The sequence below is a fragment of the Sylvia atricapilla genome, chromosome 6 (genome assembly GCF_009819655.1).
Source record: "Sylvia atricapilla isolate bSylAtr1 chromosome 6, bSylAtr1.pri, whole genome shotgun sequence".
In the NCBI taxonomy this organism is placed as follows: Eukaryota; Metazoa; Chordata; class Aves; order Passeriformes; family Sylviidae; genus Sylvia; species Sylvia atricapilla.
Window position 1 is genome coordinate 47,032,351 of NC_089145.1, and position 18,401 is coordinate 47,050,751.

Consider the following 18,401-nt stretch of genomic DNA (forward strand, 5'->3'; position numbering starts at 1 on the left):
ATTTCTCAAAGGTCGTAAAACTGAAGCAAAATTTCCAATGCCTGCAAAAGCATCACCCCAGATAGGCCGAAATAGAGAATGTCTCAAATAGACATTCAGCTTTTTATGTGGGAGTAATTGGTTCATACTAACCTGTCCTAACGTGAGAAAAATGGTCTCACTTGAATTCATGGAAGTTGATCCCAAAACACACGTTCACAGAGCAGCAGATACCAAAACTGAAAACATCTTCAAAATCCATTTTAGAGCACTTGAATAAAGGCCTTCTCTATGTTAGATTCTCATCCCTGTTCTTTTTAACTAAAGCACATCTAATGCCTCATGTGCGCTGGAAATCAAATTCAAGAATTACATAATTTGCTACAAGAGAAGTGAGTGGCTGCCTTAAGGGGTCATCTCCCATTCTGCTACTTCACAGTAAATCTGAATGAAATCCTATTTCAATGAAAGTAGTCACTAGAGGGAAATATAACAGAATTTCATCTCTAAATTTTAATGCTGAAACAGGAAACCTAGAAGTTATTTTTCTAAAAGTCTTGTGGTGTATCTGCCCTACTTTAAAATAATTTAGAAGTTCATGTATTTCCCTAAATTGAACAATTATAATTTCTTTTTTTTTTTCTTTCTGAAAAAATCTAAAAACCCTTTATAATAGTTTTTGAGAGCATGGGAAATACCAGACTGGAGGAAAAAATATGATTTATTGTCTATCATTTCCTCCAGCATAGGCCAGCAAAACTGTGAAGATGAAATTTGGTGTTGCCTTCTTCATTGTAACATGCCCTTCTGGTGGAAAACCATAAAGCTTTACAGTTGTTAAAGCTGCTTAACCCATTTCTGAGCAGAAAAGAAATAGATGATGGGGATACTGGAACATACAGTCACCACAGGACAATGGGCAAGGCATGTCTGCTGTGTGTTGAATTAGGTTATGCATAATATGGGCTCTAAATTGTAAGATTGATAGAGGGGATATTTTTTCCTCCCAAATTTGCCCTAAACCATGTCAAGAAGCTATTTTTTTTTCCTATAGGAAAAATAGCCTTTTTTTTTTTTTTTTTAATATATATATATAGGAACTCCATATCACCATTTTTAACTTTTTTTTTTCTTCTTATCTAATAGGTATTCTCTTATGATTTATTAGGAGGTATAGGACATGTATTCTGTTAAAACTGTAGAGAGATCAAGTACTGTAACAGTGAAATATTGTATGAAAGGATAGAGAAATATTTATGCAGAATCTTACAAATTTTTTATGTGTTTTCTGCATATAAATTCACCCAAATTTTCACCAAGGAGAGACAAGAATAAAGAAGTTCTTTGGGAAGAAAATTTGAAGTTTTAAATAACTAGCTGATGGACAAAGCTAAAATAAAATAAAAAAAAAAAAGATAAAATAAAAAGCAGAAAAAATTCTTTTTTTTATTATTTAGTTATGAATACCACTGTTCTTTCTGATATTTATACACTTGAAAGTGTAAGGTCTATGAGATGAACAGCATTCTAAGAAATGGGCATATTGAGGAAACATTTCTCTAAATTCGATATGAGTGAGGATTCTCTCCTTGTTCTGGATTTCATGACCAAGTCTTTGTAAAACTCCACTAAAACTCTCATCACTTGTTAAGAAAATTTTGCATAACAGTACAAATAAGAAAATTATTTGCTTCATTTTGTTCAGCTTGAAACAGTTTAAAACAGAACTATAACTCTTAATAATGATCACCCATGCAATGGTGTTATATTTTATGAGAACTGGTTTGGAAAGGTTTGTACAGTAGATGTTTAGAAAGAGAGATACAACATCAGAGATTAAATAAATTACAGAACTAGGTATTTGTTCTTAGTATGTGTTCATACCTGTTAAATTATTCCTCACTCTATAAAACAAAATATATTTTTGTGAAAATATTCCTAGTTGGTTCTCTTCATCCTCGTGAGTATGTGTATAACACAAAACAGAAGACCATTAAAGCTGTGAAGAAAAAAAAAAGAAAAAAAAAAAGAGCCCCAAACTTGAATATAGAAGATTATTGAAAGAACACGTAAACATCCAGAATATCACACTTCCTGGTAGCCTCTAACAGGACAATTGAGCATGCAACTTACTGTGTATCATCTTAGGGCTGCAATTATGGGCTGATGTTTTCTAGTAAATGGCACCTTCCTTATAGATTATCGATCTTCTAAAATATTATTATTATCCCATGACCCCTCTAGTTCTCCCTTCCTCTCCACACCCCAATCTCACTTGCACATATTAGAATCTGTAATGTATTAAATATTTAGGATTTCAAAACACATGGACAAAATTTTTTCCATTTCCTGTAATTTAGCTGTGAAAATACTACCTGGTCTTTATTTTCTGCTGAATTTCACAAATATTTTTAAGATCATAAGAAGACCCTATGTTGAGGAAGTAGTATATGCAAATGGCATTCAAAACTGCTACACCTGTGGCTGTATTAAGATTGTATATGCAAGTATAATGCTGTCACTGACTGACTTTGAGGATTTTAATCTTCCATTTTAAGACTCTTTGGTGGCAGCTGTTTGATAAAATAAGTACTTCATATGTCATTTGAAAAACTTAGCTGAGAATGATATGATTATCTAAAACTGACTGCAGAAAAAATATATGCAGTTAGAAGAAAATAAGCCTATGTAGACAAGAAGAACTTTACAGGTTATGTCTTCATAGGAGATAATTTTTCTTCACAGAATATAAATATATTTTTCATCCAGTACTGGGTGTTACAATACAGAGGAAAACTCATAAGTGAAATGTGGAAATTATATTTCTACAAAAGCTGTAACCTTTAAACATACATCATCTGGAACAAAGTCATTCAACATCTATGGAACTGTTTGAGATTTCCAACAGGTCTAGCTAGGCATGTGTCTGCAAAACAAAATCTGTTAAAAGTGATTTAGTGTGACACTCCTTGTGCAGCAAGACAGCCAAACCCCCTTCACTGCCTATAAACCTCACCCTCCTCAAGCTACTGGAACAGAGCTGACTGAGATCAGGGCCTCCCCAGAAGGGTCACTGCCCAGGGGCTGCTCTTGGAGAGAACCTGATAATCTGCTGGGAAATTACTGTGGGACAGCAAGCCTGGATTATGCTCTCTGGTGTCTTTGCTGAGTTAAGTTTTTCCAAAACCTTCTACCATAATATTCAAAGAACCTTAGTTCTAATTTTTCCCATAAATTTCAGGCTCATAGTGGCATTACAAGCTAATTCAGGGACTCTGCTTACGTTTTCAAGCAGCTGAAAGTATCTACCCTTTGACCATTGTCCTTCTCTAACTAATTCAGCTTTATGGTAAACAACTATAAACACAGTGTCCATTAGATTTGCTATGCTAAAAGCAAAGAAACAAGACTTCCTTCCACATGCTAAGAATTCCTAATCAGATTCTAAGAAGATAGCTTATAAAAGAAATTCTTTTCCAACATATGTAGGAGAAAAATAAATAAAAAGAATCCGAAATCACCAACTGTGAAGTTAAATACAGAGTTTAGGAAAATGCTGTGTTAGCACAAGTTAATTCTTCAACATAAAATAGGAATAGAAATGTTTGAGATTTTATGTCTCCTTTGAAACCAGTTGCCAAAATATTTCATGAAGTTTAACTATTTAGGAGTATTTAGAATTCAGATCAACTCTTGTGTAAAGTGCTCATGTTACTGAAGGCTACCCAAGAACAGGAGCTTAAGATGGAGCGTGGAGAAAAATACATTACTCAATTGAAATTGTAGAAATTATTTTATGTAGTTAGAAGGCAATTTCCTGAGTTGGATTTTGTCCAAGGTTCTGCATTTGTCACCTGAAGCTTATGGGAAAGACCACACAATCTTTCATGAGCACAAGTTACCGTGACCTTTGCTTTAATGCCTCAGGACAGAAGATTCAGAATAGCTGCTCCTGACAAAGTGCTGCTGCAGATAGTAGAGATAGGAGCAACAATACTATTTATTCCTTGCTTGTCTTGAGTCCTTGATTTTGTTGTTCTTGGATAAACATAAGAGATACTTAAAAAATAGAATAACTATAACATAATCTGGTAGACTAGAGAATAATGTTACTTTTCGGTGAAGATTGTGACTTTGCAGACCTAAAACATCCTATTTTGTTATGTATATGGTACTAGCATTTCTTAAACTGAAATTTTCCTTCCTGACTTCATAAAATGGGGAGGCTCTTTAAAATTGAGTAGGGCAAATGTGCAAAGCACTGTGCCAGAACCCAGTGTTATCTGATTCCAAAGATGAGGATGTAAGTAAAAACCAAAGACCAAACAACAGAATATTCTTCAGGAAAAAGGAAGAGCAGAACAAATCAGTGGTTATCTGTGGACTGAAAAACAAAAACTTTCTTATGAATAGAACTGTTTGACCTTAGACAATGTTTTCTATCTGTGGATTGCAAGGCATTTCATTAATGATAATAAAAATATCACAGTGTCTTTTTGTGGGAAGTAAATTTTATGTCTGTTTTACATATGGGTAATGATGATAGTGGCCCTCATCTTCCAATACTGCTCTTGACTGCTCCTTTCAAAAGCTGCAAGTCGAAATGAAATTGAGTTGTGATGATGGAAAAAATAGCCAGGTTTTTGGACTGAAATCCTTTGAACCTTTCCAGATTATTTTTTGTATGGCTGTCACAGGAGTGTGCTTACACTGTGAGATTGCTCATTGTGTCTAGTTAAGCCATGTTAATTAGAAATAGGACTACAGACTCATTGTGCTATTATAGTCCTCTTTCCATGTAGCTCGATTGATATATTATGGGTCTGTTGAGTTAGTGAGTCACATGAGATGCAAACATTCTTTTTGTTCAAAGTTAAAAAAATATCACTGCATGTACTCTTTGAAGTGCTAAGGAGAAATGACTGGTCGCAGGTGCTCTATAATGGAAATGCTGAATGAATGGATGACTGGGCTGAATCTTCCATATGTGATCTTTTCTTTACAACCCCAAGAATCTTCCTCATGCAATGCACAAATCAAAACAGAAGCTGATATAAGATATCTGTGGTTCATTTATTTTTGTTTTATGAACTTTACATTCTAACATGCAGTTAGAATGATTGCAATAGCTTCATAGTATTTAAGCACTGTCTTTCCTGAAAGAATGCAGTCAGAGAAAAAGAAATAGAAGAAATAAAACTAAGTCTTTCACATCTGTTCAAGATGTGCAAAAGTAAAAGTCTTCTTTTACAGATAAGTCTATGTGCAAATTGGGTACTTCTGACAAGTGGGCTAAACTGGGTCAGAGTCAAACATTCACTAGGTGACCTCCTGAGGTTCCTTCCTACATGAATTAACCCATAAGCTTATATTTGTAAAATATAATAGTCTCACACATGTCCCCATTACACCCACTGTTGTGATCCTTTGGGATTCTAGTTCAACATCATTTACACAGATTGAACAAGCAGCACCTGGTGGAAAACAGTGCATATAATTAAAAGTGAAACAAGGTAAAATATAAACTGGTGTGGTTTGGGGAGTCAAAAGAAGTTTAAAAGCTAACACTCTCAACTTTTGCATACTTTTGAGCTGGAAATCGCCATTGTGGTCAGATGAGACAATGTACCCATCCATAAGTATTAACCCACAGTTAATACTTACCCACAGTTAATAAGTATCAGCGCAGTGTAAAACTTACAGAGCTTAAACAGCTCCTTTGGCAGCTTGTTGACTGTGACTTTTAATTTGCAAATGGCATTGAAAGGGTGAGGCAATACTTTCTGAAATTGCTCCAGCTCAGATTTCAAGAACTTGACCCAGTCCTTGGAGAGAAATTAGTTTGGTTCTAGGTATCCAGATCCCAAGCACCTCTATATCATGTAGTAAACACAGAACAACTGAAAGAATTGCCCTCAGTAAGTAATCTTAGTAAAATCTTAGTGCAGAAAGACAGGCTAAAACTGTTTAAAAAGATGAACAATCAAATTAAAGTAATTCTCACTCCCACCTTCCTCCTCCCCATCAATTTTTTTACCAGGGATTAGATCAGAAGAGAATTTGGCTTAGGCAGTGAATTCCTGGACATGATCAAATCACAGTTTGGGGTATCTTTTGCCTTCTTACCTGATTTCAGCATCCCAGGCTGTTTGCTTCACACCTTTGCCCTTTTTACATGAGTTTCAATGCTGTCATGCATATGCCTCCTCAACCTATACCTCGTGCTCGCTTCCAGTTGATCTTTTTTCCCTGACATCTCCTTTTTAGCCCTGCCCTTAGCCTTTCCACCACTGGTTTTATCCTTGATTTGGCCTTCAGTCATCCTCTTTCTGTCTCACCTCCATTTTGTAATTTATCTTTTCTTTTTAGGGTTCTGAGGGGTGACCAGGCAGTTTACAGCTCTTCTTTTTTTCAAGAGCTAATGGACCAGGCTCACTTCAAAATGGGCCCTATAGAGTTCACAAAAATCTGAAAAAAAAAAAAAAGGCATTATATGGATATATTCTGGCAGTTTATTATGGTATTCCCCCATTTATCACATGCATGATGTCTGAAAGAAATATGTTGTAACTTTCTCTTAAAGCAACTGAAAGGCCAGAATAATTTTCCTTTGATAAAGTGTTTCTGTCTCTGAACCATGAAAACATTCTGCCTCTTTTTCAAGCTTGGCTTAGACATTTGGGCACTTACACTGAGCTGAAGACAATTAATAAAAAGTTGTTTGTCAGTTTAGATTCATGTTGACATGTGTTGGCATGATATGGATATGTTTAAATACAGGTTCTACTCTTTAACAGGGAACACCAGGTAGCTCAGTGGCAGCCTGTCCAGCTTTGCAGTGTTAGAACTGATTTCATATCTCACATAAAATAACTCCTTGAGCTTAATCAAAATTAAACAGTTCTTTAATTTCTTGCTGCTCCTGCTACAAGTAGAAGTAATCAAAATTTTATTTTAAAATATGACTGAACTTAAGCCATAACTGAATCCTAAGCTGCAGACTCAGCTTCCTGAATCTCATGTACTGGGACTTGTTTTTTCAGCACAAATAAATTTATTCCAGATATGAATATGGATATGCACAGAGTGCATCAGGATTTATGTTTCTGGTTAGAAATAAAAGTAATGTTATTGCTAAAGACAACAGTTTCCACCTCTTTATTTTTGTGTTTCTTGTTTATTGTTCCTTCTCACAAGGCTTTGCACCCTGAACAGTGCTAACTTTCAGTAGTTATGCCTTTTTAGTATTTTTTTTTTTGGTCTTGGGACTGTTATACCATTCGATTATATTTCACCAAGGACATCATGCAGGATATGCTATTTAATGAAAACAACTTACCGAGATACAGAGAGAGAATTGCTTTGATGAGGGTTCTCTGAGCAGGATACAAAGAAAAAGAATATTTGGAGGTCTTTGGTGCTTGAGCAGATGCATGTATTTCATAAAATTAATTGATCCCAGTCTGTCAAAGGCTGTTTTCATGCTGGAATTGTATCTAAAAAAATCCAGATGACAGACACAATGAGCATTCTATTATGCTTGTTAGGATTCTGGCTTCTTGAGGAGCTTTTATGGTATATTATACCATATAATACTATATACTATATACTATACTTGTATGTTTATACTATACATATATACCTTACTTGTATGTGTATATATGGCTTATATATATGGCTTACAGTTCCTTCTGACCTTCAAAAAGCACTGAAGGTGCTCAGAGTCCTTCCTGGGACAGTCAGACTCTCCCAGGATGAGAGGGGAATACCCATAAGTCCTCTGCAAGGGTAGTGTCACCTTCCTATGCAAAAACAACCCTTGGAACAAATTCAATTTTTTACAGTCAGTAGCTGAAATGCCATGTCTCATAGAAAACTATAGACCTTCCAGTGTTATTAATATCCTACCTTTGGGACATACACACATTGACCTCTATTCCCAAAGTGTATCTTTGAGTGCTGGAAGTATTTTGTACAGAATATAAGGCAAATATTTTTGCACAAAGATTATTGTATCTGATGGAAAAGGGATAATTCTGGCATTCAAAATAATTTCCAGAGGCAGGTGCACTTTGTAGTGTCAAAACATTGGATTTCTTGATGCTTAGCAAGATAGTGGCAAATTTCATGGCCATTGGCCTCTGTTTCTGGAAGAAGCTACTGATATCTTACAGCTGTCTTTCTAGTTTTTTTCTTCTCCTACTGCCCGGTGTTAAAATGCACCAGTCTTTCAAAGGTTCGTTCAACATCAGACCTCTTCCAAGATTTCTCAGGCTGGTAACCCAAAATAGGAGCCCTGACATGCTAAAAATACACAATGCATTGCAAGCATATTTAGTAAAGTCGAGTGTGAGTTGAAACCATCCTGAAAACATCCTCCCTGAAACACCAGAGACTTTATTGCACTGGCAGTGCAGGAGTAGCCCCTCATTTGTAGTTTCAGCCCAGTGCATGTTGGTGTGCAAAAAGCACTGTGTGCTGCACCAGTGGCAGTTTCTCTGTGGGCGGCAGTGCAGTTTGCTGTGTTAGATGGTGCAATTGCTGCTTTGCTGCCGTTTTATCACAGGGGTGCTGCATGAGGTGCTCTGGAAAGCAGCCCTGTGCCAGTGGGAAGGCTCAAACACCCAACCAAATTGCAAAGCTGACCAGGAAGAGGGAAATTTCCTTGCGGACCCAGTGGGTCTGAAGGGCATTGTTACAACTCAAGATGTCACTGAAAGTTACTGGACTGGGCTGTGGGCTGGGATTTTCTCTTCAGTGTTCAAAAAACTGTGTTCACACCTTTCTATTTGTGGCTATTCCAGAGTCAGTGGGGTTCCTGTACATCTAGAAAGAGTATTTGCCTTCCACCTGGACATCAGATACAAAAAGTAGTTAGCATACCTAATGCTCAGGGACATAAGAGCAAATGCTTCCCCTACAGGATCAGCCCCCAAAGCTCCCTCAAATGGAAGGCTGTTTTCCATGAACACGTAAGCCTAGAATACTCAGATTGCAGCAAAATGCAGAATTGTGACTATGGAAAAGAAGGAAATATACAAACGAAGCACTACAGCATTTTGAGGCAATCCCCTGAACTATCAATGATTTGTTATGTGTCAGGGATATGGTATTTGTTGTATCTGGCATGTGCAGTTCCTCAGGGCTTAAATATGAAACATGGCTCTGTTTGGTTTCCCCATTTTTTCTTATTTTCAGTGTATAACACAGATGCACCTCAACTCCAACCTCTCAAACGAAAAAAGGCAATGGAAATAGGAGTTAATCGGGTGTTTTTTCAAAATGTGATGTTTTCACTGAATAGAAAGGGCTAGATCAAGCTCTGCTAAGGGGAAAAATGACCCAGAGCATGGCAGGGTTAATAACTAGAAAGCTTAAAGTCAAGAACACTGTGTTCTGCAAGATTTGGTGGCACTGCAGGTGGGTAGTATGTGTGGAAAGTATGAAAGGTGACAGCTGGACAGTAAATTCATGCAGCTGAGGAGTTTCTTTGTTTCATGCTTGAATAGCATTTGGCTCAGTGGCGTTTTAGTCTGTGACTGGGCTCATCATACAAATAAATGGACTATTTTCTTTTTGGCCCTGAAGGGAACAGGCATGTGTTAGTGCTGCATATATTATCTGAGCAGACTCAGACCCAGCATCACACTGTCACATCCAGGACAACTTCAGGTCAGAGCAGGGTTTCAAACAGCTCCTTCCAAGTTGTTTTTGGTGACTTAGTGATCTAGCTGTGTCTTGATGCCCAGGGACAAAGGAGCCAGCTGGCAAAGGTCCTCATCCACAGCCTATCAAAATCTACTTTAATGGGCTTCAGGGAGATTTGAATTAAGGTTTTTAGGCTGAAGTTCCCATTGCTTGGTGCCAGTAATTGGGTCAGTTACTCCAAAGTGTTCAGTACTTAGGATTCTTCTAGAAGTCTTCATATTTTCCAGAGACCCCAAAGACCTGTTATATTTAAGCTGCAGGAAGACCAGTCACAAATGTGCTGTTTGCATCTCGGGGATGCAGCACTCTTAATTGTTCACCCTCCACAAAAGCTCCAGAAAATATTGATAATGATAAAATATTCTGTGGTACTGATAAATACTGCTTTTACATTCACAGCCTCAATAGATCTGATATATTTCTCAGGAGAGAAGACTCAATTAGAGTAGTTACATATACTGAAATTTCTTTCCTCCTTCCTACCTGTTTGCTGTTAGTTAACAGAAAGCTACCAATTTCCTTTGCACTCTGGCATGCTAGAAATTAATGGAGTAAATGCACATGTTTTACTTTGCCAGAGACTGGCTTATACAACAGATTTTTACTCTGTAAGACAGATTTTGCTGTATTTGTGCTTTTTTCAACTCCCCCTGAGGAGTATTAACTCAAAGCAATCACAAGACACCCATCCTTGCCTGCTGCTTCTTGAACTGCTGTATCCTCTTCTTTGCTTCTTGCTTTTCTATTTGAAGCTTTTTTTTTTTTTTTTTTCCTTGATGAGGGAACAGCAGCAACCAAAAGCATTAAAGGATGTCTGCTTTCCCAAAATAATGACTATTTGATGTGAGAAAACAAACTCACAGAACACTTCTGTTCACGTAGGATTTACTTTCAACAACTGTGCTCTTTCTACCCAAATGAAGATAGGTCGAGTGCTCTGTGGAGTACCGTACTGGAAAAGGAAGATGTGTACAAGCTTGGAAAATGCTGAGCTGCCTGTGAAGCTCTAGACACTGCATGTTTATCACTTGGTTTTCTAAGCAATCTCCAGAGCTTGAACGGATTACAGTGATATTTTAACAAGGCTGCTGGCATCCATCATCAGCTTTCACTTACTGAGAAAGCTAAAAGATGGAAGAATGTAATTATTTCCGTGTAAGATAAGTGCTAGTGGCTGATTGTCACGAGAACTTTGATGCTTTAAACTTCCTCATCTTCTGAAGGCAAACAGGTAAGTCTCACAGGCTTCTCTTCCCGTGCTGGTTTTGGTGAGGGAGCAGGGGCTTGCAGGGGACCGGTGCTGAGGGGAAATGTGTTTGATATGAAGGCAAACTGTTTGTCTCTAGATTTGAAACATGCAGTACAGCACATTGTCATTTTCTGTCTGTCGGGTTACAAATCCATTACCTAACAACAGCTATTATTTCTTTCCATAGCCAAGATATGAATCTCACTCCAAATTAATCCCTAACTTTTATACATTTTTGCTGTTGGAGGAGAATGTGCATATCAACCATCTGTGCATACTGAAATACCCATTTCTAAATCTCTTTCAGTCATCCTATAATTACTTCTAGATCAATTACTCTGGTTAGAATAATGTTATTTCATATGAAAAATGAAATAATATGTATAGGATTGTACTTTCTAAAGATAATTTTTGTTGAACAGTTTTTCCCTGAAAACAAGATTTCCTGAACTGAGATCTTTGAGCAGCTTACTTTCCAGATGAAGTCTGCATTATTGTAGAAATACTGTGGTAAACAAAGGGTTTCCTGTCCGGCAAGTGGGAATCTAACAGCATCAAAAATAGATATTTCTTTCCCATTCACCCTTGAAAGAACACTTATTCTCTTTGAGTAATGGCACTGCTTGCTGTGCCTCTAGAGGTGAGGCTTCCTATCTGAAGACTTTTAACATAAAAGCCCTTATTATCATTTAGGGAAAGAAAAAAGACCCTTTGACCATAAATAGGTTTTTTCTTAATTAAGTTTTTTGTGTCCTCTGAGAACATTTGCTACCTTAAGTATTATTAGTATTGAAGGGCAAAAATGTTACACGATTCTCTAATATTTTTGTTTACAAGAATGACTATCAGAGAAGGAAGAATTTTGAGTTAAAAATAAATATTAATATTTCTTGTTTGCTTGTTTTAAAATATGGTTGTTTACAGAAAGAATTCATTTAAGCTCTATTTCCAATCTGGCTATGATAATTGAAACAAATCCTGCTAGCAGACACAATTATAAATAAACTTCTAAGAATAATTAGAACTGTAATTAAGAGAAGACTGAGTTATTATCACTTTCTCCTCCATATAATAATTCTGCATAAAAACATGAGAAATGGCTCTCATTAAAATCTCACAGCAGAGAAATCCACAGAAGGGAGTGAGACATTAAAACAAAGCATTCAAGATGTGCAAATACTGTGATTAATTAATTAAACAGAGACCAGCTCCAAGGAAAAGCCTGAAAGCAATTGGGATATTTGAGAAACACATATCATAAAGAGCTAACATGTTCAGGTTGGTTTTGATTTGTCTTGGTTTACTGCTTTTTTTTGTTTTTTTTTTAAGAGGAGGTTGCTCGGAGTACCTTGTGGATCTATATTTGTGTATTTTTCTGGTATCATTTAACTCTGTGGAATCCTTCTGAATACCAGGAACTTATTAATTACTAAAGCTTTCAAAATATCCATCAATGGAGTGACTATTTAGGAGGGACTCAAAAGAAGCTGGCAGAGGATTGCAGATGGAGATTTTCCCCCCACCAGCTAAGGGGCATTCTCTGTTAAACTTGAGAGACTTTCAGAGCTGTTCCAAGTGACTTTCACCAGAAGGATGCTTACAAAGACACCTTTGCTAGTGGTGAAAAGAAAATCAAACCGGCTGCTGAGTCTTCTGTGAAGCAAAGAATGAACAGGCATTTGAGAGGTTTTACCAGTCAGAATACTGGTATTCTGGAGATCAGCTGCATTCAGAAGAGAAATGACAGCAGCTACTTAAATCTGGCTTCTGTCACATTCCTCAAGGTGCATTTATTCAAATACCGTGCAGTATCATGACAACACCCATACTGTATATTTTGGAGTATTGAATAATGTTTAGGTCTACTTTGGCTGCTATGCAACACTAATTTTAGCAACATCCTGTGTAGTAATTAAGAGGTTTAGGTGTGAATCATATAAATATTCAAGTTATGTTACTTTTCTTAATGCTTGGAAATTAATCCAAGGAAAGGAAACCTCCATCTCTTTTGCTAAAGGGCAAAAATCAAAACCAAACAAACACTAAATAAAAAAAAAAAAAAAGAAAAAAAAAAAGAAAAAGGGAGAAAAGGAAAAAAAAAGAGAGAAGAGAGAGAAATTTTTTTCTATGGTATTAAATAGTAATGTCATGTAATACACACCCAAGAGCTTAACAGAAGTGGAGTAGCAGGACTAATTTAGCCCATGTCTGCCTAATCCTTCATTAGCATACTATTATTTTATTTTTTTTCCCAGTGGGTATATTGCCTGTTGAGAAATAATGTGAATATTTATTCGGCAGTAATAACTGTTGCTGCTTGAGAGCTTCTTTTGCCACGTGTGAACATGCTTATCTAGGAAAGAATTTCAGGCAGATGATCACCCTTGGGATTCAATGAATTCATGCGTTGCATGTCCTATCTTACTACACTGCTGTGCAGCAAGATTACTGTTTTTCTAATGAGATTCCACTTTGAGCACAGACACTGCAAACACATTATTGCCTCTCAGAACATAGTACTTGTCTTCTGGAGTGGTTCAGAACTAGTCCATTTCAGCAGCTTTAGAGGGGCAAGGCTGCCTCTGTTTGGTGCAACAGGCTAAGCAGTTTCTGTCTGAGACTGGAGTAGTCTCCTAAGAATGCAGGTCAGTCATCTTCCCCTAGAAATCAGGGAGCATTTTTCTACCTGTTTCAGAGGATTAGGATAAAACTCTCTATTTTGATATCTTACTTGTGTTCAATATCAATGACTTCCCCCTAAAAATACAACTGCCACTGCATTTTGCATGTACAAAATTGAAGTCTAGGTCAAGATATCAGTTTTTAAATGGGTTGAAATCATTAATTTTATTTCATTTGTATGCTAAGTGGTTAATTTCAGAACAGGTTTTCTTTTCATATAGGAAAAAAAGATGCTTTGTGTGTATATTTTCTGCAATGAAAGTGGCTGTGCCAGGTAGTCAGATTTTTTTGTGCATATATTTTTGATGCAGCAGTATTGAAATGCTGTTTTTAGAGCTAGAGTGATGTAAGGAAACAGTGCTATATGACTGGTACATAACAAATTTAAACTGAAGTTAACTCTGCAATGAACAAAAATTAGTAGTGCAATTGATTATACTCACTACACTGATGTAAATTAAGGGTGATTTCATTGAAATCAGTGAATGTAAGTGGATTACTTTTCCACAAATTAAATAAAAGTCAGATCCACTAATATTTATTTCAGACTAACTTATGTATGTTAAAACCCAATAATTATCAAACAAAAGTTGTAACCTTTTATCATTCTTCAGTCAGTTGGCAGTTAAGTTATAGTAAAGCAACATTTATTTAAAAAGAAAGAGAATAACACATCTTAAATGTTTTCAATTTTACTGGCTTTATTTACCATTTACTTACCATATACTATTTTCCTAGTGTTGTAAGTTTTTGACAATCATGGTATCCTAGTCTGATTTGCATGGATGGAAAACAGAAAAGAGACCAGTTGCCATACAGAATATGGAAAATAATTATTACACTAATAATATATTTAAAATGTGTTAAAAATAGGGTTTAGTAATGCTAAATATTCTGCAGATAGATGGAACTGTGTATAAATTCTCTATCATGTTTTGTTGGTTTTTTTTTTGAATGAAGGTATATTTCTTACAGTTTGATTTTTCAATTAATTGTTGATGAACTGAAAATACACTCACTGAAGTTCAGAGTCTCCTGCACGTATTACAGCATTTAAACTAAAAAGGCAATAAATCAATTCAGTTGTTTGTGCTGTAATTGACTGAATAGCAAATGTGACACAGGATATTGAAAATGAGATCAAATTGAAAATGAGTCAAAATGAGAAACATGCCCATAACACTTGTTTGAAAATAATTTTCACAAGTTTTTAATCAAAATTTGGTTAATAACTGAATTATACCTTTTATTTCGTATGTTAAATAATTTTCATTATCTGGACATATCCTTGCATTTCTGTTAAAATTACTGTATCTTTTACATACAATACTGCATTTAAAAACCTAATTCACTTTCAAATCACAGATACTGGAAAAGATGCGGAGATTATAATTACAGGAATAAAATTATGGTCTTCATAGTATTAAGCTATGATTGTGATGAAGGCTAAAGTTTTGGGAAACAAGCTGTTTCATCTGCTTTCAGTGTCTGGACCATACTGTGGCAGGCAGCTGGGTCAGCTGTGGAGGAGGTTTCCCATGTCACTTGGTGGCCTCTGCACTGTGCTGTGAGAAGGCACCTGCTGCTGACAGGCACTGCAGAAGCAGTCTGAGCACACAAAGGACAAAGCTGGTGCACCTCTGCTTCCAGCTCTCTGGTCTTCCCTGCTCCTGACTTGCAGGGAGATTCCCGAGAGATTTTTCTGCTTCAGATTCTTAAATATCTGGCAGTCTGTTCTCCCATCTCCCATGTCGCCAGGGGCCTCTGCTGTGCTTCAGGGCAGAAAAGAGTAATTGCCCAGCACAGTAAGGAGCCCATCCACCCGGGCTGCCCTCTGTCCCTGCAGCACAGACATCCACTCACTCCAGAGACAGGCGCTGTTTGCCTGGCCTCAGCCACCACTTCATGCTTGCTGCAGCACTCACTTGCCTTTTTCAAATGCCATCTTTCCACTTGGCCCTTGCCTACTCTCTGGACTAGAGCATATCGACAGAAGCATCTTTTTCCTTCCCCTTTGTCTCCCTGGGGACTTTCTCTCACTATCAGGTCCTGGCAATAGAGTCCAAGATCAGAAATAGGCTTCTGTCCAAGCTGGTGCCATGGCTTGTTTCACCTCCCAGTTATTTTGGTGCCCAAGGTCCTGTAGCAGGGGTCCTGTCTGGCTCAGGGGCTTTACCATGGAGAGCACTGCCAGGTTTTGATGGGATACCAGCTGTTGCCCCATTCCTCAGGGAATGAGGGCTGACTAAGTCCTAACTTGCTCTGGTCCTTAGACCCACAGGACACCTATTTTCTCAAAGAGGATAATGCTATTATTGAAAGGATATAAAGGTGGGAAGAGAAAAGATACATTAAAATGGAAAAAGAATAGAACATATGCATTAGTCAGCTTTTTCAATGAATAATAAAAAGCATTTATATGAGATTAAATTCAAGTCTTGTGTAAGTGAGAGAGAGATACTGTACCTGCTGAATTTTATCTAAGCAGCCTTCCATTTTTCTAAAAGAAAGGTAAAAAAGTTGCACAAATGATGACATCTCCAAATCTACCTCTCCTATTTTTTTTCATAATCTGATAGCTCCTTCTTACATGCTAGTTTGCTGTCCTTTTCAAACTACCTGTTGTTGACTTGCTTTTTTTCTGTGGTTGTTTTGTTTTATTGTTTTGCCCTTCAAACTGCCCTTCCCTAAAACATCTAATATTTTCTCCACTACAAAGGACTTCTACACTATTGGGTATTTTGCCTTGTAAAGATACAGGACAAAACAAAGCACATTAAAATCTTAATACTTTGTTGTTACACTTTTTAGAGATCATACTGTTGGGGATAAAAACAGGCAGCAGCATGAATGTAAAGGAGTAATAGTGGAAATATAAAACAACAACTTATCATGCTGAAAGAAATCTTTCTTTGCAATGTATTTGGTGAGATACGTTCATATAGACTTAATAATTCCTTTGCAAGAATTTATGAAATCTCTCCACCTCTGTTTGTTCCCTTAGTCTAAATGTTCCCATATTTCTCTGGATGTTGTGCTTGGGGAATAAGGAATTCCCAGTATATGCTCATATCAATAAGCATATTGGATGAACGAATATGTTCTGCAATCTGCTTCACACAGCAGCTCTGCTAACAGGATCTGATGGCTCTTCCTGAACTTTGAATATATGTGAAGCATCTGGCTTTGCTAAGAAAATGAGACTAAACTGTAGATCTTTCTTTATAAAGTATGAAAGCAGTGTGGTGCAGCTAAACTACTGTCAGAAAAGTAATTTTCTTCCTCAAGATAACCTGTCCCTTTCACAAAGACCTGGTGTTTGCCACTTAGATAGGGCTTACTAGATATGGGTTGGAGTTTTTCAAGGGGAGAATTAGATAATTCTGCTCTGTGACTGCAAGCTAAGGCCGTTCTCAGGGCCTTGCCCTTTAACTTATCCTATCACTATAACAGAATAAAGAGCTGATCTGGCTCAGATCTTTGACAGTAATCATGCGTGAGCAGTTTGGCCAAGATCTAGTGCTGTACTTACTGCCAGGTCACGGGGAGAGAAATCTCGAGGTCTTTTCATTTCTTACATCTTACCTGTGCAACAGAAAGACAGCTTAGTCAGTGCTGAACAAATGCCATGATCTGACTAAGGATTTATACGCCACAAGGGAAATGTCCTCTTTTAGACACTGTGGTGTTTGGGGGAGTTCTTTCAGACTCTGGAGAAGTCAGTGGAAGCCCTGCCACTAATTGCAGGGGTTAGGCCCAGCTCAGGGTCCATCCCCTTGGCATCAGCCTTGCAGAAATCCTCTGTGTTGCTCCTACTGGGCCATCAGTCGAGGCACTGTAGGAGAAACCCCTTTGAGCCAGCTCCAGTTACCAGTTATCCCATCTCTTTTGTGGACCAAAACTAAATGGCCTCTTTGCTGCTTCGCTCTTCCATGGAAGTGTATCAGTTAAAGCAATTATAAGGTTTTGTCAGAGATATCTCTTTTGCAGTATCAAAAACAGTGTCAAAGACACCTAGGCAATTCCTATGCATGGTGGTTCTGGTTTAGAGGGCACCCTTTCAGCCAGACAAATGTCTGCTCTGTCTGAAGTTCAACATGATAAACAGGTCAGGAATAAACAATAGTTACTGTTATTGCAGGGACAGAGCTTAAATGGTCACATGTTCAACTGGAAACTCACATAAGATAGGAGCAAATGACACAAATTGTGTCAGAGGAGGTTTAGATTGGATATTAGGAAGAAGTTCTTCACCCAGAGGGTGGTTGGGCACTGGAACAGGATCCCCAGAAGAGTGGTCACAGCATCAGCCTGACAGAGTTCAAGAAGCATTTGGACAAGGTTCTCGGGCACATGGTGGGATTCTTGGGGATGTCTTGTTCAGGGCCAGGAGTTGGACTATGATAATCCCTGTGGGTCCCTTCCTATTCCTGATATTCTATGTTTCTGTGATAACTGTGGGACTTTCTGGTCATTTTAACACCTTGCAGATAATTTTTGCTTTTCAGAAGGCATCTGCCCCACCCTGATTCAGCCACCTGTGGACATATCTGGGTGGGTTTCCTGTGGCTCCCAGCCCCTGTGGCCCGGGCACCCAGCAGGGTGGAAGAGGGGCATTGCTGCCCTCCTGAGTCCTGCACAGCAGGCTGGGGCAGCATCCCACCTCTTCTCCCTGGGCACCACCGAGGGCTTCTTTCTTTTCCTTGCAAAGCTCCGCTGCAGGGCAGCTAAGGACATGCGGGCAGGGTGGGTGATCCCGGGAGGAGGAGAGGCGGCGGAGACC

General features: G+C 37.7%; 1 protein-coding gene across 1 annotated transcript in view; it reads left to right on the forward strand.

Annotated features, from left to right (window-relative positions):
- Nucleotides 1-18,401, forward strand: part of TUNAR (TCL1 upstream neural differentiation-associated RNA) — a 61,816-nt gene that overhangs the window by 13,894 nt on the left and 29,521 nt on the right. The gene's annotated exons all lie outside the window — the stretch shown is intronic.